At 53.5% G+C, this 20,325-nt stretch overlaps 1 protein-coding gene and 1 long non-coding RNA gene across 4 annotated transcripts in view; one reads left to right on the top strand and one right to left on the bottom strand.

The window, feature by feature from the left end:
- LOC140387461 (NT-3 growth factor receptor-like) overlaps positions 1 to 20,325 on the top strand; it is a 1,104,107-nt gene that overhangs the window by 416,487 nt on the left and 667,295 nt on the right. The window lies entirely within an intron of this gene.
- The window catches only part of LOC140387462 (uncharacterized), a 55,641-nt gene continuing 47,730 nt past the window's right edge, over positions 12,415 to 20,325 (bottom strand). The window contains exon 2 of the long non-coding RNA XR_011933877.1: positions 12,415 to 13,064. This is a non-coding gene — a long non-coding RNA (uncharacterized lncRNA). The remainder of the gene's footprint in view (positions 13,065 to 20,325) is intronic.

A 20,325-nucleotide genomic window follows, 5' to 3' on the forward strand; every position in this document is an offset into this window, starting at 1 on the left:
GGATTAGGATCTTCATTTGTTTGATCACGTATATCCAGGCTCTTCAGCAGAATGAGTACTTGTATTTAGGGTGTTACTGATGGCCTTCTGAGATATTGAGGGACATTGCAAGCCCAGTAATTAGTTCAGGCACAATCCACTTGATCACTGCGCCTGGCGGGGTTTCCAGCTCCGACTGAATGAGAAACCTGGGTCTGAGGGTCCTCTTGACACAGCGGCAGGAAATGTCATCATGAAATAAGGTATTCAGACTCTGCCTCGCTGAACCAAGCAGTGATGAAGGAGAGCAAATTACACATCAGTCTGAGATAATGATTGTCATGCAATTGTACTCAGGCACTGTTGGTGTTACTGGCCCTGAGGGCCTCATTACTATCTCAGGCTGGTTTGGTAATGGCCCAAATGCGTGAGCAGAATGATATTGTTGCTATATTAATCTCCTAATTATTAATAAAAGCATAATAATAGACACTTACATTTAACATGAGCTATTAGGCTATCGGCCTGTGTCAGCCGTATGTTGGAGCAGATGACAGAGAAACGGTTTCTACTGCAACCTTTTTTTGCTTTAATTTTGGTCAATCAATTGTCCTTATTCTTTAGTCTAAGCACAAATATCACATCCAAAACAATCTTGCTCTTCCATAGAAACCCGACAGTGCAGAAGGAGGACATTTGGCCCATCAAGTCTGCACCTACCCTCCAGAAGAGCACCTTACCCACTCCCATTCCCCCGCCTTATCCCTGTAACCCCATAACCCCACCTGACCTGTACGTCTTTGGACACTACGGGGCAATTTAGCATGGCAAATCCACCTGATCCCTCATTGATCCCATCACTGCTCCACATTGGGTCAAGCAATCATTGTAACCTGTCTTACAATTTGTTCCTTGGACTTTCAAAACTATCGGCAGAATTTTCCCACGTCCCCATTGGTGGGTTTAATGGAAGGGGGTGGGGGAAGAACACAGGGGGAGGTTTTACACCAACGTGCATTTACAGCAGGATCACCTGCTGGTACCTGCCATGCTGGATCAGGAAACCCACTGCAGCCGGCATGAAATGGGATGCAGGTGAAGACCTGATGGCCCGATTCTCCGCGGCACCAGCGGACAACACGCCAGTGCGAAATACGTTTGGAACAATGTGGCGTGCAGATGTCAGGATTCACCGGAATAATTCCTGGGGCTACCTCCGGAGTTCAGGGTAGAGGACACCAGAAACAAGCAGTGGGTAATGTGGGGTGGGGGTGGGGGTGGGGCGTGCATCTGCAGGTGGATCTTCCAGACAAGCTGTCTTGGAGGTGGGGGTCCATCTTCCAGCCTCAGAATATTCCAGGCGATCTATCTCCTTTCCCAGGATGTCACCCTTCATTCTTCAACAGTGCGTGAGTGATGTTGGGCGCCTTTTCAATATGGCACCAGGATAGGATGGTGGACTGCACACCATCCAGGCCTGTCCTGCCATCAGTGACGGGCTTATACTTTGGGGAAGGCCCACGCTAACCTCCATTTCTGAGCTCCCCATGATGTCACGCCCGCCTGACCCCCCCCCCCCACAGTGACATGATGCTTCACCCCCAATGACGCGATGCTCCCCCAGTGATATAATGCCCTTCCCCCAATGAAATCACACCCCTTCCCCGCATTTGCGATGGGTATTGGTTACAATTATTTTCAGAATGGTTTTCACATTTGTAAAGGTTGGCTGCAAACCATCACTTACAAGTCTGTACAAATCAGCTGGTGATCCCGAAGCACAGAACTCATCATCATCGATGAAATAAATGAATCGTTTCACTTCATCTACAAAAAGATTTGTGTCTATATCCTCCCGGTAGAATTCACTTTGTTTCTTACTGCAGTGGCTTTTAGCATTCACATCCAAACTTCTGTTCAAAAGCATGCAAAATAAATTAACAGATTTCTTCAGAGATTCACTTTTACTCTGCAGTTGCACCATTATTGTGTCACAAGTATTATTGCCGATCTCAATGATGATCTTCTCTTTCCCATTTAAAGTGTCTTAATTGTCTTTAATTTCATCAAAAATAACTTCCTTAGTCTTGTATGCTTCTTATCATCATAGGGAACTGTATTTTTTTAATGTTAGGGCCTCTGCTTCTACCAAGCAAATGTCATTTTTAACTTCCATGACAAATCCTTTCACTGGACTAACAAATTATGCAACATAAACTAATGTTGTTTCAACATTTTGCAGCGATTTGTTGATGGCATTAATTCTTTGAAGTAAACAGTTCCAGAAAACCATACAAACAGCAATATCGTACTTTTCAAACTTCGCTACTCAGGATTTTGCTTGAGCTTTCACACGTGATCTTTCTGAATTTGATGCAGCTCTGTCCAATAAGGTTTCCTTCATAGCAACAAAGTTCAATTTCAAAGCCAAAACCGCACCTGCACAAATGGACCAACTGGTGTCACAAATTTTTTTGACTGTCAAATATTTTCCCTATGCCTGCTCCAAGCAAGATCACAACATATCCCACAGATGCATGCAAACCGAAAAAAAGGCATACACGTTTTGGACATAGCTGCCTCACAAGATTCAGCTTCAGCATTGCAGATTAAATTCAAGGAGCCACTGGAACATAGGCTGAATAATACACAGGGGCTTTTTCCTGACATATTTGTGGCATCATTGAAGCTCTGCCCATGACAATTGTTGATGTCCAAACCTAAATTTGCAATGATTTCCAAACCGTTGTCTCCAGACATTCAGAAGTGTGGGATTGTAGCTGGATAAAACAGAGAAATCGCTCTGTAACTTCACCACCACTGGTCACATATCTTAAAATTAAGGTTAATTGGCCCACATGACTCACATCTGGTGTTGAATCCACTATTATGGAATAGTATTCGGCATCTTTGACTTCAGTAGTGAAATGGTTTCTCAGCCACTCTGCTGTTATAGTGATGAAGCCTCAGCTATGCCCCATCTCAACTTCTCTACGTTCTAGAGAACCTCTATCGTAGGTTCTGCACATTAAAAGGTTGGTCTTCCCTGAGCCACAATTACCCCAAAGTAGACAGCTGTTTGACCGTGGCAACAACATGTCTCAGCACTTGCCTCCAATAAGAACATTTCTTTGAAACTGAGCCAATAGCGCAGAATCAATTCATCCAGATAATGTATATCTTTGAACGAATGCACACACAGCTTTAATATGAGCTTTGGAAGGTTCATGATCTGCAAGATGTCTTCCAACAGTTCTCCTGTTAGAGTACCCATCGATAAAAGCTTGTTTCCCTTTACTAAGGTCAGGAAATAACTTGCAAACATAACAGTCGACTGCCTTAGAGGTTTCCAAAAATATTAACCAGATTCTCGTTTCCATCATCTCATTTCTCTTCACCCTCAGAAAATGGAACTTATGGAGACTTCTAACCTGCTTTCAGCCTCCAACCTCAAGACTCAAGTTTCCATATTTCCTCTGTTTTCTGGTTTATTTAGTTTGAAATATTCTGTCATGCCCAGTGGAACAGATTTTGGCCACAAGGCAATGTCTTCAGGGTAGGTTTCTTCCCTCACTCCAGCAGTATCTTATTCCCATTCCCATTTCAGCATCCATTTCTTGTTCTTATTCAGCTTTTTCAGGCGATATGATATCTCCAGAAATCGGCAAGTCGAAATCATCAGATAATTCACCCATCTTTTTGGTGGATGAGGATGAATGTGCAGTTTGTGCACTGCTCAATACTTTGAACTTTCTGAAGTAAAATGACAAATTATCTTTTTGCCCAGCTTGGTCCTCTTGCTTCTCCATCAATTTTCTGCTCTTTTGACTGCCAGATTGACAGTGTCGCTTAATATTGACTGATCTTTCTTGATTTGAATAAATTAATTATCCGACACAGTAAACATTTTTTGCCCTCCTCAGTCCTGGGATTCAGGTTTCCTCTGCTCACCTTGATGACCTCGCTGGCTCAGGCTGCCTGGTTATGGTAAGGCCTCACCCTTGGTTGTCCAGCCCACCTCAGCCCTGGTCTGGGCGTCAAGTCTCCCTTGCTGCTGCTCCCCTTGGCACACCCCACTGCTAGCTCAGGCTGCCTGCCTGGCCATCTGGCCTCGCCTCACCTTTTGTAGTCCAGTCCACATCGGCCCCTGGCCTGGGGGTCGAGGTGTGCCGCTGCTCTCTTTGGCAACCTCTCTCTTCGGTCCTCGCCCCTCACCTCAAGCCTAGGCATGATGCATTTCATTGTAAGTCCGCCTCTGCCTGCCATGGAATAAAGCGCTAATCACCTGGTTGTATAATTAAGAAGATTGGGGCGGAAGACTTGGCTTGTTTTCCCACCGGCCTCCGCAATGGGAAACATTCCATTTTCCAGATGGAAGAACTCCACCCTATGTAACTCCTAGCCTGTTTTAGTCTTCCTTCCCTTCTATCGTCTACGAGCTGTTAAAACTCAAACCTGCTGTTAATCGCTACTCCTGATCTGTCCTACTTTTTAGTCCATCTGGGAGGAGTCCAACCTTCGTTAAATTTTTCCATTAAAAAAAACAAATGGGAGATACTGAAATCTGGGAATTGTTTTTATTAATGGAGGATACTTGAATAATATATGTAGAATATAACTCATGAAGGATGGCATCTGTAGCAGACATCGAGCCACCAGGAGCACTGCGGGAGACATGCATTTGGCTTTCTTTATTAATTCATGAGATGTGGGTGGACAGGCAAGGCCAGCATTGTTGCCCTGAGTCACAGGGGCAGTTTGACAGGCTGACGATGAGGAAGGCAGTGGGGCAGTTGCGGAGAGCGAGGGGGTGAATATGAAGAGAGGGGGAGTCGCATGCTGGCCCATCAGCTATGGAGGCAGGCTGTATCCAGGGAAATTTTGAGGTAGCGGACAGGGAAAGGGAGTTTGGAGGGGGGGGGGGGGGGGGGGCGGTTAGTCGGGGCAGGGAAGAATAAACAAGGCATTTAGGGAGCATTATGAGAAGCTGTACAGGGCCGAGTTGGGTGGTGAGGAGGAAGATATGGGATGGTTTTTAATTGGGCTGGACTTCCCAAGGCTGGATGAAGAGAGGAGGCAGGCCCTGGACGAGCTGTTGTGATTGAGGCAGGTGATGGATAGCATAAGGGGGGAATGAAGTCGGGGAAGGCCACAGGCCAGACAGCTACCCGGCAGAGTTCTATAAGGAGTTTGTGACGGAGTTGGCAAGGTGCTGAAGAAGGGTGAGCTGCCAGAGACATTGACACAGGCTTCAATTAAGTTAATCCTGAAGAAGGGTAGGGTGGACCTACTGGAGTTTGGGGCATGTAGACCTATTTCACAGTTAAACACAGATGTGAAAGTGATGGCCAAGTTAATGGTGAGGAGGATAGAGGGGGTGGTTGCTGTGGACCAAACGGGGTTCGTAAAGAGCAGGCAGCTCTCCAGTAACATCAGCAGGCTGTTAAATGTGATTATGACCCCATCGGCGGGGCAGGTACCGGAGGTGGTGGTCTCTATGAATGTGGAGAAGGCTTTTGATCGGGTAGAGTGGAGGTACCTGTTCGAGATCGTGGGAAGGTTTGGGTTTGGCCGGAGGTTTGTGGCATCTGTGATTTGCGGCCCGGGTGACGATGGTACGGTCAGGTGAGATGAGTTCACGGAGGCTTGGGTTGCAAAGGAGACCGAAGCAGGGGTGTCCGCTGTCGCCGCTGCTGTTCATGCTGGTGATAGAGCCCTTGATGATGGTCCTTAGGGTGTCAGTGGAGTGGCAGGGGATTGTGAGGGGAATAGGGAACACCGTGTGTCATTGTATGTAGATAACCTGATGATGTTCATGTCAGACCCACTGGAGAGTATGGGGAGGATTATGGACACACTGGAGAGATTTGAGGTCTTTTCGGGATACAAGTTAAACAGCGGAAAGAGTGAGGTTTTCCGGTGAATGTGGCGGGTCGGGGAGCCAACCTGGAGGCATTGCCATGAAGGGTAGCCAGGGATGTGTTTAGGTATTTGGGGATCCAGGTGATGCGGGAGTGGGAGATGATGCACAAGTGGAACCTAACAACGGTTTGGGGGGATTTTAGGAGGTGGGATACGCTGCACCTGACATTGGCAGGGAGGGTCCAGGTGGTTAAGATGAATGTGCCGCTGAGATTCCTGTTTGCCTTCCAGACCCTCTCGATCTTTATCCCTAAGGCTTTTTTCCAGAAATTTTAGGCAGTGATCTCAGAGTTTGACTGGGTGGGGAAGGTACCAAGGGTAAAGCGAGCCCTGTTACTGAGACAGAGGCAGTAGGGGGCTGGCGCTTCCGAACCTGCTGCATTACTACTTTGCGGCGAACGTAGAGAAGTTGAGATGGGGCATAACTGTGGCGCAGTGGTTAGCACTGCTGCGTCATGGTGCCGAGGACCTGGATTCGATCTCAGCCCTGGGTCACTGTCCGTGGGGAATTTGCTCATTCTCCCCATGTCTGCATGGGTTTCGCTGCCCACAACCCAAAGATGTGCAGGGTAGGTGGATTGGCCACACTAAATTGTCCCTTAATTGGAAACAAAAATGAATTGGGTACTCTAAATTTATAAACAGAAAGAGAAGGCGAGACAGTGGTGGGATTAGGGTAGGTTAAAATGGAGAAGGAGGGCCGCATGGTGGCGCAGTGGTTAGCACTGCTGTCTATGGCACTAAGGGCCCGTATTTGATCCTGGCCCCGGGTCACTGTTCATGTGGAGTCTGAGTGGGTTTCGCACCCACAACCCAAAGATGTGCAGGGTAGGTTGGTTGGCCACGCTAAATTGCCCCTTAATTGGAAAGAAACATAATCGGGTATTCTAAATTTATTTTAAAAATTAAAAAAACAAAGGATGGAGGAAGAGTCGTGTAGGGAGTCCAGCTTGAGGGCCATGGTGACGCTGCCACTTTCGCTGGCGCCAGGGAGATATACGGTGAGCCCAGTGGTACAGTCTGTGATCAGAGTGTGGAACCAGCTAAGGAGACACTTTCGGATGGAGGGAATGTCGGTGCTCACACTGTTATGTGGGAATCACAGGTTTAAGCCGGTGGAGATGGATGGGATGCATAGGAAGTGGAGGGAGCTGGGGCTGGTGATGGCAAGGGATTTGTACCTGGAAGAGAAGTTTGCAGGTCTGGAAGAGCTTTGAGAGAGGGTGGAGCTGATGAAGGGAAGTGAATTCAGGTATATGCATGTGTGGGATTGCGCGCAGAACGAATGGAGAGGGTTTGCCAAGCTGCCGGAGTATACCCTGTTGGAGTGGCTGCTGCTTCCGGAGGTGGAGAGGGAGGGCAGGATTGGTGATATAAAAGGGGGAGAACTGGGGAAGCTAGGGGGAGCGCAGGTGGTGATGATCAAGAATAAATGGGAGGAGGGGTTCGTGGGGGAGTGTGGAGTGAGGCAATGCATAAGGTAAATTTGATCTCTTTGTATGCGAGGATGAGCTTGATTCAATTCAGGGTGATGCACAGGGTGCATATGACCCAGGCGGGGATGAGTGAGTTCTTCCATGGGGTGGCTGACAGCAGCGAGAAGTGTGGGCGAGGCCCGGTGAACTATGTACACATGTTCTCGGGCTGTGAGAAGTTGGAGGGACGCTGGGAAGTGGCGTTTAGGATGTCATCGAAGATTGTAGAGGTAGAGGCCGGGCCGGACCCAATGGGGCGATCTATGGGGTGTCGGGAATGCTGGAGCTGGTGGAGAGGAAGGGGGCCGATGTTGTGGTCCTTCGCCTCCCTAATTGCCCGGCAAAAGAATATTGCTGGATTGGCGGTCGGCAATGCCACCGGGGGGTGGGGGGGGGGCGGCCTGGCTGGGGGACCTGTATGACTTCCTTTGGCTGGAAAAGATCAAAGTTTGAGTTGAGGCGATCAGCTTTGAGACACAGTGGGGACTGTTTGTGAAAATGTTTGAGGAATTGTTTGTCGTGGGGGGCGGGGGGAGGGGGAGATGGAGGGGAGGGGGAGGGGTGAAAAGGGGGGGAAATTGTACAAACTGTGAATTGTGGGGGTGTTGAGAATGTTATTGATTTGTGTTGCTGTAGTTTGAATATGTTTGGAATAAAGAACAAAGCCGTCCACATGTCTGGTGGCCAGACCAGGTAAGGACGGCAGATTTCCTTCCTTAAAGGGCATTAGTGAACCAGATGGGTTTTCATGATCATCATTCGACTTTTAATGAATTGAAATTTATCTACAGTGGCGGGATTCAAACTCAGGTCCCCCGGGCGTTATGCTGAATTCCACGTCCCATGACAATCCAGAATGCTTGAATCAAAAGCCTCCAGAACAGTTTCTTGTTTTCCATTGTGTTATATCCCCACCTGTCGACAAGTGGAAGACTTTGAGCAGGGCCTCTGTCAGTATGAGCATGTGAATCACTCCGGTTCCTCTCTGTCCACCTCACTATTTCATGACTGCACTTGAAAAGTGCTCAGAAGATAAAGCATTGCAACATGAAATGTAACCTTTAAAATGACAGTCACCTTTTAAGCGTAGTCTAGTAAGATGAGATGAGCACGAAAAGGTGGAAGCTTGACAAGTTTGTGACTTCTAAGATACTCAGCCACTACAGCTGCCTGCACTTGGATGAGGCAAACCTTTGAAAGATGATTTAGTTTGTCAGCCCCTAATGACAGCCTCCTTTCTCCCAGCAGAGATTTTGAAACGCTCGTTCTGTTTCTGATTCCTGACTTGCTCTGCTTGTCTGCAGTGGCACTGACGTCCTGGATGTCATTAAAAGTGAAGGTTCATTTGTACTTTCCTAAGTGACTCACTCTAGTGAGCACAGTTTAAAAGATATAGTCACAAAGTGCTTGGGCATTTTGTAACTGACATTAGATTTTCTTTTATTCCTTTCGTCACCAGCTTCTTCTGTCAGGCTGAATTTTGTGTCAGGCGCAAAGCAATGCCTGAACCACACTGGGCGAAAGCTATCCACAAGGACCTAATGATCTCTGTCCCATCGGCGTTGTTAACCCCTGATCGCTGCCGGCGGGAACTCTGCAGGAATGCTCGGGGGCGGCCTGCGCGGGGCGGGGGGGGGGGGGGAGGGGGGGGGGGGGCTCCTTCACTGGGGGGGGCCTCCGATGGGGTCAGGCCCACGATCGGGGCCCACCGATCGGCGGGCCGGCCTCTCCCCCCCCCCCCCGGGCCTACTTCCTGACGCGGCCGGCCCCTGAACAACGACCACATGTTGGGTCGGGGCCGGCGCGCGTAAGACGTTCCCCGTGCATGCGCAGGATGGCGCGGCCCAACTGCACATGCACAGGATTGAGCTGCCCCAACTGCGCATGTGTGGGTTGTCGCGGCGCCCATTTGGCGCCGTTTAAGGAGGCTGTAGCGGCATAAACCGCTCCAGCGCCGTGATGGCCCCACTGTGGGGGCCAGAATAGGTCGTGCCCGGGCCCTGTTCGCACCGTCGTGAAACGCGACGCCGTTCACGACGGCGCGAACACTTGGCCTCAATATCGGAGAATCGCGCCCAGTGTCTTTTAATATTTTTAAGGCCGAGGTGGAGAGATACTTGCTAAGCAAGGGGGGGTTGTAGGCTATCGACTGGTAGGCGGGATGCAGATTTAAGACGTTCCCCGTGCATGCGCAGGATGGCGCGGCCCAACTGCACATGTGCGGGTTGTCGTATGAAATGGCGGAACAGGCTCGAGGAGCTGATTGGCCTACACCTGCTCCTTGTTCCTCTGTCGGCAAGCGGGCTGAGCAGCCAATCACATTGCAGCATTCACACACAGCAAAGCAGGAAGGTAAAAGCATTTATTTTGCTGTGCAAAAATGTGAATATAAATTAAATGACACTATTTGGATCAGTACGGAAGGAAAAATATCATAAACCTTAAAAACGATTTAAATATCTGAAAATCTTCAGCATAATGGGGAAAATTGGCATTGCACAAATATAAAATTAACTTTTCAGAGCCAGTGTTGGGTTTAGCAATGATTGCGATGTCAGTATGCTGTATTTGCAGTGGGACTATAATGGGATAATAGTGGAAGTTTTTCTCAAATCGAGATTTCAATCTCCCACAACAGTGAATTTGGAAAATTTGCAAAAGCAGCTGAGGCTTGGAAATGAGCTGGAGAAATATCTGGCTCAGAATGGGACTGAAAGTTCAAGGTATGGGCACAGGGATTGTCAAATACCCTAGAGGACTAAAAACAGGTTACCTGATCATTTATCTTATTGCTTCTTTCTTTTCTTCCCTCTGTCCCTTCCTTCCATCCCTCCCTTTCATTCATTCTTTCCTTTAGCTCATGCATCCTTCCCTCTCTTGCTTCCTTCCATCCATTCCTCCTTCCAATCGGCAGGGACTCCCTTTACTGGTGCCTAAGCATGTGTGTGTGTCAATGGGAACTAGCCACTGTGAGCATTTCACGCATGGCTGTCTCCAGAGTCGGGTAGATCCATTCTGTCCATTCTGACAGACTCAGTCTGTCCCCAGTTCCTGTTGTACTGCAAGCAGTGGAATGTGATTCGTAATTAAATAACAAACATAATGAGCCCTCCTTGCCAATAAAGTAAATTGACAGTTTGTTTTTTGCATTCAAAAATCACACAAATTACAGTTTCTGTGAGGAGCAGTGCGTATGACACATGGCATCATCTTCAAAGATGCAGCCACACACATCAAGAGGAAAGGAAAGTAATTGGAGTCACTTTTGGAATTTGGAGGGAGGTGTAACTTCTGTCAAAGGATTTTTTTGGGGAGAGTGACATTATGTTCATCTTCTCCCGCCAATCCCGCCTCTAGTCACCTTCCCCACTCATCAGCCACTGACAGATTGCTGCTTGCCCACAATTGTGCCAAGTTCTGACACAAAGACCATCTAAACACCCTGAGCTTGAGGCCCATGCATGCGTTTACAAAGCATCCAGACTCAATGGACGCATTACACTAAAACCTATCTGTGTTAACTGCAGCAGTCGATATTGCACGGGCCCTCTTCTTGGGAGAGGACACTCCGGTTATTAATTACGGATGGATTTCGAATTTGTGGGTAGTCATAAAATTGCTTTGGAGTGAGATGTCTCACCTTCCTGTTAAACTGCCTCAGCTCAATACATTTTAATGGAGTCCTGGGGCGGGATTCTCCGAACCCCCGCCGGGTCGGAGAATCGCCGGGGGCTGGCGTGAATCCCGCCCCTGCCGGTTGCCGAATTCTCTGGCACCGGATATTCGGCGTTGGTGGGAATCGCGCCGGTTGGCGGCCCCCCCCCCCCCCGGCGATTCTCCAGCCCGTGATGGGCCGAAGTCCCGCTGCTGGAATGCCTGTCCCGCCGGTGGGAATCAAACCACCTTTTGAACGGCAGGACAAGGCGGCACGGGCGGGCTCCGGGGTCCTGGGGGGGGGGGCGCGGGGCGATCTGGCCCCAGGGGGTGCCCCCACGGTGGCCTGGCCCGTGATCGGGGCCCACCGATCCGCGGGGGGGGCTGTGCCGTGGGGGCACTCTTTTCCTTCCACCTTCGCCATGGTCTCCACTATGGCGGAGGCGGAAGAGACCCCCTCCACTGCGCATGCGCGGGGATGCCGTGAGCGGCCGTTGATGCTCCCGCGCATGCACCGCATGGCAAAGTCATTTCCGCACCACCTGGCGGGGCACCAAAGGCCTTTCCCGCCAGCTGGCGGGGCAGAAATCAGTCCGGCGCGGGCCTAGCCCCTCAAGATGAGGGCTCGGCCGCTCAAGATGCGGTGAATTTTGCACCTTTGGGGCGGTGCGATGCCGAACTGATTCGCGCCGTTTTTGGCGCCGGTCGGCGGATGTCGCGCCGATATCGGAGAATCCCGCCCATGATGTGGAGATGCCTGCGTTGGACTGGGGTGAGCACAGTAAGAAGTCTTACAACACCAGGTTAAAGTCCAACAGGTTTGTTTCGAATCACTAGCTTTCGGAGCGCTGCTCCTTCCTCAGGTGAATGTTCATCTTCTTCCTCACCTGAGGCAGGAGCAGCGCTCCGAAAGCTAGTGATTCGAAACAAACCTGTTGGACTTTAACCAGGTGCTGTAAGACTTCTTACTGTTTTAATGGAGTGCAAGAGCAATATCCTGTTGGATATCTTGCTATCCCGACCCCCCCTCACTGCCTATCCTCAAGGACAGTGCATCTGTTGCTTCCAGTATCTACATTACCCAACCTCCATCCCCCACCTCTAAATGGGTGAGAAGATAGGGATGCTGAATATAAGGTTTCAGTGAAGAGAAACACAGTTGGGGTTACGGCTGATCAAAGAAGCACGTGGACAGGGCAGGAAGGACAAGTGCTGCCCAGTCACCAGCTTAACTAGAAACACGTGGCGCAGAAAATAATGAGAAGCAATAAAAGAGAATGAAAGGGATTGATTTAAATGTCACTCAGCTCGCTATTGCTTCTGTGACATGGAAGAGTTATTACAGAATTAAAGTACGCCTTTAATAATTGACAAGCCTGCTTCATTATTCATTCTGAAGCAGATTTAATCTTTTTTTTCATTGTTTTTGCACCATTTAATGACAGAAGAACTTTTATTAACAAGAAAAGGCAATTAGACAATCCAATTTTACTTTCGGAGATCACCCCCACCCATCAAGATTCTCAATCGTTTCAATCCCAGAAACATGACCAATTGCTGATTGAACTGATGTGTACTGCCAGATTCCAATGACGCATTCCACGAATCGTTGACTGGGAAGGTTTTGCTTCCTTCCCCCATGTTCATAACTTCCTTATTTTTACCCTGTCTTCCTGAGAACTGAGCCCTTCACCTTAATCGACCTGCTGCTTCACTTTTGTCCGTTCCTTTCCTTATCTTGAACGTTTGAAACAGATCAACTTGACGTCTTCCTTCTTCCAAAGAACATCGCCTCATCCTTTCTATCCATGATACTTGGAATATTCTGTGCTGGGTTGAACTCTTCCCAGCAATACAAGCAGTCACGTCCTGTGTCATGCGTAGGGCCCATTCTTGGCGGTGGCACTAGTTCACGTAGCTCTTGATGGTCTTGTATGAGTGCTGTTCGCAGAGTGCCAGCAGACTGGCAGGTTGCCAGTGTGACACTTTTGTTCAAAGGGACAGGCAGCAGATCAGTCAGTAGTGCCGAATCATCTAGAGGCCAGAATATAGTATAAAATAAATACTTTACCTCTTTGGCCACCTGTACTAAAATGCCATGGGATATTTTATTATGTCAAAGTTGTGAATATTGAAGGCATGTTTCAGAGCACAGATACAGTGGGCAGAATTATGCTCTATGAAATGTGATTATGTGTGGAGAAAAAGCTGCTTATGCTCGAGTCAATAAGGGTGTCTCTGGGTTTCAGGGGTGTTTATCACTTTGATGTGACCGGGTAAGTGATGGTTTCCCTCTCGCGAGCAACTTCACTTCAATGTTTTTTGTCAAGTATGACCTGGGTTAGATCCAGGTCTCATTATTTGCAGGGGTGGTGGGGAGAGAGTGGACGGGGCATCGAGTATGAAAACTGGCAAGTCATGCTACAGTTGTATAGAACCTTGGTAAGGCCGCACTTGGAATATTTCGCACAATTCTAGTCGCCGCACTTCCAGAAGGATGTGCAGGCTTTGGAGAGGGTTCAGAGGAGGTTTACCAGGACGTTGCCTGCTCTGGAGGGTTAGCTATGCGAGGAGGTTAAATAGACGCGGACTGTTTTCATCAGAACAAAGGAGGTTGAGGGATGACCTGATAGAGGCCTACTAGATTATGAGGGGCAAGGATAGAGTGGATGGGCAGGCACTCTTGCCCAGCGTGGAGGGGTCCATCACCAGGGGGCAGAGGTTTAAGATCTGTGGGGCAAAGTTTAGAGGAGATGTGCGAGGGAGATTTTTTACACAGAGGGTGGTGAGTGCCTGGAATACGTTGCCATGAGAGGTTGTGGAAGCAGATACATTAATGGCGTTCAAAAGGCATCTTGACAAATACATCGATAGGATGGGTATAGAGGGATTCAGCACTAGGAAGTGCCGAGGGTTTTGGCCAAGGGTGGTGTCATGACTGGTACAGACCTGGAGGGCCGAAGGGCCTGTTCCTGTCCTGTATTGTTCTTTGAGAGGGGGGTGGAGAGGGGGTGGGTGGAGGGGAGGGGGGAGAGGGGGAGTGTCGCTGGGGTGGTAGGCTGCCTTTTTCAAGAATTGGGGGTCCCTGAAGTCCTGCTGGATCAAATAGGAGGATCTTATTTGAATTTTTCCCTTCTATTTCCTGTCCAACAGTTGGTCAGAACTGACCGATGGGTAGGAAAGGCTGTCCTTGAAGACACCAGCCAAAGGACAGGAGGGAAAGGAGCCAGAGATCACCGATCAGCATCATATTGCGGGTGAGCGGGGTCAGAGATCACTGCATGGAAGCTTGGCGGAGAGACGGGAAGCATTCCTACTCCTCCTGTCCCACAAGCAACGCTGGAAAAACGCTTCTCTGCTGGATGCAGCAGTTACCCCCTCCCCTCAGTTTCTGGGGTCTGAATATTCAGGTTGAGAGTGGGGGGTGAGAAACTGGAGGCAGAACTGTTTCTGGAACCCGAGCCCACTCCTGGGGGCAGCAGTCACTCTTTGGGACTTTCACAGAGGCGTCCGATTAATTGCCATGGAGACAGGTTTCCTATCCAATGAAGAAAGGCTGGCAGGCTCTTGAAGCTGGAGGGCCAATCAGAGGCCTTCCAACGTGGGAAGAGCAGCTGTCTGTAATAAAGGGTGAGTAACTGAGAGAATGCTTCGACGTGAATGTGCCCTCCCACTAATTTTTTTTAAATGTAAAAGAAAATCAGGAAAAGACCACCACTGTTGGGGGATGTCCCTCTGCAGGGTGGCCTTTGGCTGCACCTACACTCTGATAGGCAAATAGGGACTGCAAATCTTCTTGGCGCCCAGCTCTCAACCTGCTGCTGGGTGCCCACCTCCTGGTAGGTAATCATAGAATTTACAGAGCAGAAGGAGGCCATTCAACCCATCGAGTCTGCACCGGCTCTTGGAAAGAGCACCCTACCCAAGGTCAACACCGCCACCCTATCCCCATAACCCAGTAACCCCACCCGACACTAAGGGCAATTTTGGACACTAAGGGCAATTTATCATGGCCAATCCACCTAACCCGCACATCTTTGGACTGTGGGAGGAAACCGGAGCACCCGGAGGAAACCCATGCACACACGGGGAGGATGTGCAGACTCCGCACAGACAGTGACCCAAGCCAGAATCGAACCTGGGACCCTGGAGCTGTGAAGCAATTGTGCTATCCACAAGGCTACCGTGCTGCCCCAAGCTGCCAGTAGACTGCTGCCAGTCTCACGTCGGGAAACTAGAGGCTGACTGGAAAATCCAAGCCAGTCTCAGTTAACTGCCTGTAAAAAGGCTCTCAGTGATCAGAATTGGCTGCCCAGATCATAGGGGCAGGAAACCCTGCCAGGTCTCAAACTTACCTCAACACAAATGAGCGATACCAGGAATGGGATTGAAAAACCAGCACCCAAGCCGGCACTGGAATTTTTGAGCCCCGTCCCCCTCCTCGGCTGAATCAGAAAATTCAGCGTTGGGCTTCCAGAGTCCTGGGAAATTTGTCGCGCAGCATCATGTAAACATTCCAATTGCCGATCCGTCAGTCGAGAACACATTACTCACCTAGCTCCCACCTACTGAACGTTGGTGCATTCATGGCGCAGTTGGGATTGTGTTTCCCATTTTAAAAATATTTAATCCTGTGGATATCTTCCCCCCCCCCCCCCCCGCCCCCCCCCCCCCCCCCCCACCCCCCCATCCCCAGCCCGCACGCACATCCCCGACCCGCACACATGCTCCCATTGAACATTCCCACATCAGAGGCAGCATGGGTTAGGTATAATGCAAAGTACCCTCTATACTGCTCCACCAAGTGCTCCAATATCAGGTACAGCATGGGTTAGATTCAAAATAATCCTTTGAGTGAAATTTCCAGTTTGTGAATTGGGACAGTTTTGTGCATTGCAGTTCATTCTAGGACAATTTGAGTATGGGCTGCTCCAGGCTACTTTCCTTTTTCTTTGAGCATTCACAGTTTGTCAGAAGGAAAAGCAAATTTTAGAAATTGCAATTGCACTCCTGGGGCGTCATTCTGCGACCCCCCAGAGGGTCGGAGAATGGCCGTTGGCCGCCGTGAATCCCGCCCCCGCCGGTTGCCGAAGTCTCCGAAGGGAGAAAAGTCGGCGTGGCGTTAATGTCGCCGCTGCCGTCGGAGAATGTCACGGGTCTGCGCAAGGCAGCCGATTTTCGGCCTGCCGATATTCTCCCTTCCGGATGGGGCGAAGTCCCGTCGACGTGATGACCGTTCACGTCGACGTAAATTAAACCTCCTTTTCATCGGCGTGACCCTGTGCTCCAGCGTGGAGGTGAGTGACGGTCTGGGGGGTTGGCTCTGGGCAGGCGATGGCGTGGCCGCAGTCTGAATGCGTGAGGAGAGGTGTGTCTCGGGTTGTGTGTGTGTGTGTGTGCGGCGGGGGGGGGGGGGGGGGGGGTGGTTAGAGTAGGCTGGGCTCCGGGGGAGTGCCGGGAGGGGGTCCGTGCCGGGGAGGGGGATGGGGGGTCCGTGCCGGGGTGGAGGTTGGGGGGGGGTCCGTGCCGGGGTGGAGGTTGGGGGGGGGTCCGTGCCGGGGTGGAGGTTGGGGGGGGTCCGTGCCGGGGTGGAGGTTGGGGGGGGTGTCTGTGCCGGGGAGGGGGATGGGGGGTCCGTGCCGGGGTGGAGGTTGGGGAGGGATCCGTGCAGGGGTGGAGGTTGGGAGGGGTCCGTGCCGGGGAGGGGGATGGGGGGTCCGTGCCGGGGTGGAGGTTGGGGGGGGGGGGTCCGTGCCGGGGAGGGGGATGGGGTGTCCGTGCCGGGGTGGAGGTTGGGGGGGGGGGTCCGTGCCGGGGAGGGGGATGGGGGGTCCGTGCCGGGGTGGAGGTTGGGGGGGCGGTCCGTGCCGGGGTGGAGGTGGGGGGGGGGTCCGTGCCGGGGAGGGGGATGGGGGGTCCGTGCCTGGGTGGAGGTTGGGGGGGGTCCGTGCCGGGGTGGAGGTTGGGGGGGGGGGGTCCGTGCCGGGGAGGGGGATGGGGGTTCGTGCCAGGATGGAGGTTGGGGGGGGGTCAGTGCCGGGGAGGGGGATGGGGGGTCCGTGCCGGGGTGGAGGTTGGGGGGGGGTCCGTGCCGGGGTGGAGGTTGGGGGGGGGTCCGTACCGGGGAGGGGGATGGGGGGTCCGTGCGGGGTGGAGATTGGGGGGGGGGGGGTCCGTGCCGGGGAGGGGGATGGGAGGTCCGTGCCGGGGTGGAAGTTGGGGGGGGACCGTGCCGGGGAGGGGGATGGGGGGTCCGTGCCGGGGTGGAGGTTGGGGGTGGGGGTCCGTGCCGGAGTGGAGGTTGGGGTGGGGGGGTCCATGCCGGGGAGGGGGATGGGGGGTCCGTGCCGGGGTGGAGTTTGGGGGGGTGTCCGTGCCGGGGTGGAGGTTGGGGGGGTGTCCGTGCCGGGGAGGGGGATGGGGGGTCCGTGCCGGGGTGGAGGTTGGGGGGGGGGTCCGTGCCGGGGAGGGGGATGGGGGGTCCGTGCCGGGGTGGAGGTTGGGGGAGGGGTCCGTGCAGGGGTGGAGGTTGGGGGGGGTCCGTGCCGGGGAGGGGGATGGGCGGTCCGTGCCGGGGTGGAGGTTGGGGGAGGGGTCCGTGCAGGGGTGGAGGTTGGGGGGGGGTCCGTGCCGGGGAGGGGGATGGGCGGTCCGTGCCGGGGTGGAGGTTTGGGGGGTCCATGCCGGGGAGGGGGATGGGGGGTCCGTGCCGGGGTGGAGGTTGGGGGGGGGTCCGTGCCGGTGAGGGGGATGGGGGTTCCGTGCCGGGGTGGAGGTTGGGGGGGGGTCCGTGCCGGGGTGGAAGTTGGGGGGGGGGGTCCGTGCCGGGGAGGGGATGGGGGGTCCGTGCCGGGGAGGAGGTTGGGGGGGGGGGTCCGTGCCGATGAGGGAGATGGGGGGTCCATGCCGGGGTGGAGGTTGGGGGGGGGAGGTCCGTGCCGGGGTGGAGGTTGGGGGGGGTCCGTGCCGTGGTGGAGGTTGGGGGGGGGGGTCCGTGCCGGGGTGGAGGTTGGGGGGAGGGTCCGTGCCGATGAGGGGGATGGGGGGTCCATGCCGGGGTGGAGGTTGGGGGGGGGAGGTCCGTGCCGGGGTGGAGGTTGGGGGGGGTCCGTGCCGTGGTGGAGGTTGGGGGGGGGGGTCCGTGCCGGGGTGGTGGTTGGGGGGAGGGTCCGTGCCGGGGTAGAGGTTGGGGGGGGGGGGTCCGTGCCGGGGTGGAGGTTGGGGGGGGGGGTCCGTGCCGGGGTGGAGGTTGGGGGGGGGTCCGTGCCGGGGAGGGGGATGCGAGGGCAAGTGAGTTAGTCCACCTGGCCAGGTGCCAGCCTCCAACAGTTGGACCCATGCGGTCCATGCCACCTGGCTGGGGGGAGGAGGGGATATGGGCAATGATGACATGTCGTCGTTCCCCTCCCCCCCACCAGGCCGTCATGTTTTCCGATCATCCAGCGATGTTGGCCGCCGTGGCGGCAGCAGCTCATGTCTATGTTGCCCTGGATGAGGAGGAGGAGGAGCGTACCAGAGAGGTAGCGCAGGCTGCCGCAGAGGGACAGGCGGCAGCCGCCCAGGCTGGAGGGACACCTGACCGACAGGACGAGGAGGGGGAGGAGGACGTCGCGGCCCCACGGCAACGGAGGCACCCGAGGGCGCCCCGTGTGTACCGGCCCCGGCAGTCATACCAGGACCTCACGGACCGGGAATGCAGGAGGAGACTCCGGTTGAGGCGGGAAAACCGTGGCACACATCTGCCACCTGTTGGCACACCTGTCACTGCGTGGCACTGGCGGGGAACACCCTCTCCCCGTGTCCGTCAAGGTCACGGTGGCCCTGAACTTTTATGCAACGGGGTCATTCCAGGCACCGAGTGGGGACCTGTCCGGCATATCGCAGACATCGGTGCATCGGTGCATCCGGGCAGTGACAGATGCCCTATATGCCATGGCGCACCGCTACATCCGCTTCCCCGTGGACCGGGCCAGCCAAGATGCCCGGGCCATGGGCTTCTCTGCCGTGGCCGGGTTCCCCATGGTCCAGGGTCCGATCGATGGGATGCACGTCGCCGTGCGACCACCTGCAGATAACAGGGCCGTGTTCACCAATAGGAAGGGGACCTATTCGATGAACACACGGGTGGTCTGCGACCACCGCATGATGATCCTGCACGTCTGCGCCCGTTACCCAGGCAGTGTACACGACTCATACGTGTTGTCGCGGTCATCCATCCCCGGCATGTACGAGGGACGCCATCCCCGGCTGAGGGGCTGGTTGCTGGGCCACAGGGGCTACCATTGCGATCGTGGCTGATGACGCCTATACGGAGGCCACACAATGAGGCGGAGAACCGCTACAATGATGCCCATGTAGCGACAAGGGGAGTGATAGAGAGGTGCTTTGGCGTGCTGAAGATGCGTTTCAGGTGCCTGGACCTCTCTGGGGGCGCCCTCCAGTATCGGTCAGATAGGGTCGGCCGCATCATTGTGGTGTGCTGCGTCCTGCACAACATAGCCCAGCAGAGGGGCGATGTGCCGCAGGCAGAGGAGGGCGGAGTGGAGGAGCAGCAGGAAGAGGCGCAGTCCTCCCCAGATGAGGGGGATGGGGGTAATGGTCAGGGCAGACGGGGTAGACACAGGCGTGTGGCTGTCCACCGTTACCGGCTGGCCCAGCGGGCACGGGACAGACTGATAGCCGCCCGCTTCACTGACTAGATGGGCGTGGGAATCGGGTAGTATGGCCACAGACCGCACACCATGGCAACAGCCGACCACCCACACCCCCCACCCATCCACCCACCCAGCACCCTCACCCCCCTCCCGAACCCCATCCACCCCACCCGCATGCACACCACCCCCCCCATTGCCGATCCACCTGCGGCACAACGGGCCGGGCTCACACAGTTGCGGGTGGACGCGTGTCTATTGCAGGCCATGGAGGATGATGACAACCCGCCCTGCGGTGAGCTCCTGGCTCTACATCGTTGGACTATGTCTGACCCATGGCCACAGTACCACCATCCACCCGGACCATCCCTGCATGCGGCTGTGACACTGCAGCGCACGGTCCCGTCCTCTGCCCGGGGGATGTTGATGGCGGCCCAGGGGGAAGGGGGCAGACTCACCTGGGGCTGAGGTAAGACCACCCCTCACACACACACTTGCGCTCAACGTACATGACACTCCCGCACGCTTTGGACAGAGCACAAAGGCAGCTTCTGTAGGTGTAACATTGACTTTAATAACCAAAGGAGTTCATGCACGTGCCCTAGCCCCTAAAACTCATCTGTGCCCTGCACCCGTGCCAACTT

Source organism: Scyliorhinus torazame, chromosome 12 (genome assembly GCF_047496885.1).
Source record: "Scyliorhinus torazame isolate Kashiwa2021f chromosome 12, sScyTor2.1, whole genome shotgun sequence".
NCBI lineage: Eukaryota > Metazoa > Chordata > Chondrichthyes > Carcharhiniformes > Scyliorhinidae > Scyliorhinus > Scyliorhinus torazame.